The sequence below is a fragment of the Crocuta crocuta genome, unplaced genomic scaffold (assembly GCF_008692635.1).
Source record: "Crocuta crocuta isolate KB4526 unplaced genomic scaffold, BGI_CrCroc_1.0 scaffold1228, whole genome shotgun sequence".
Classification (NCBI taxonomy): domain Eukaryota; kingdom Metazoa; phylum Chordata; class Mammalia; order Carnivora; family Hyaenidae; genus Crocuta; species Crocuta crocuta.
In genome coordinates this window covers 16,721-17,803 of record NW_027528888.1, presented here as the reverse complement: position 1 = coordinate 17,803, position 1,083 = coordinate 16,721, and positions in this window count along the sequence as shown.

Here is a 1,083-nt window from a genome sequence, read left to right as displayed (position 1 = left end):
AAAACCACATGACAGTGGAACTTTCCATAGGAGTCCCTAGCCTTGCTAAATATAGAACATTTGCTGGTTTTGTATTTTAATTTTCATTTTATTTAACAAACTAGGCTTTCTCGGTACTTTATCTGTCATACATCTTTTGTCAGTATAGCACACTTTTAGAAAGCTTTTGAAAGGTTTTGCTTTTTCCTGTTTGTTATTCTTCTGTTTACATAGTTTTGTTTTGGAATACTTGTGTTCTACAAATGAGATTTACTGTGAACTGAGCTTTAGAATCTTTGAGATAAATGGCGGTTCATGGAATATTTTGCAACTGGATCTGTAAGTGTACTGCAAATTTTATATGTGCCTATGTGTTCTTGTTTTACATATTTACACACACAGTCCCAAATTTAACTATATAATGAAAAGTATTAAATGCACAGTAAAGTGAAAGATCCAGGGAAATATCAAAGAGCATTTTACAAACTTGCTATTCATATTAAAGTGAACTTGAAGCAAGAATTAGAAGGAAACTAAGGAGACTAGTATTTTTAAAGACTGAATATTTTCCTTTAAATTTGTTTGGTAATTGGAAAAGAGAAGGTATTTCTAGATAGAATATTTTTATATATTTCTGCTTCATAACTTAAATTTTTCTGAAAAGCTAATGAATATCTAAACATAAATCTCAATGCTCACTGAGAAGCATGTCAAAGAAACATGTTTTTACAAAATAGAGTAAGAAGATGAATGACTCAAGAGAATGGCTGCTAATTAAAATTGACAAGGTTAGCTTGGTTTTTTGTTATTTTCTTGTTTTGATGTTTTACTTAACAAACGTATAAAAGATTTAATACTCAATTTAGCTTTGATTAGAGGTTAAAAATGTGTTTAAACTACATAATGAAAATGTGAGACTAAATTTGGAATATCACCAAGTCTTCTACAGTTTTTACAGTTTGCATATTTTATGCAGTCATAGAGTCATAAACATGAAATGAATTCAGACAGTTAATTAGAATTTGGTTGTGAATTAGAATTTGTGTTCATGTGAAGTTTTGAAAATAGGAAACACTTTTTTTTTTTTTACATAATTTGAGTATT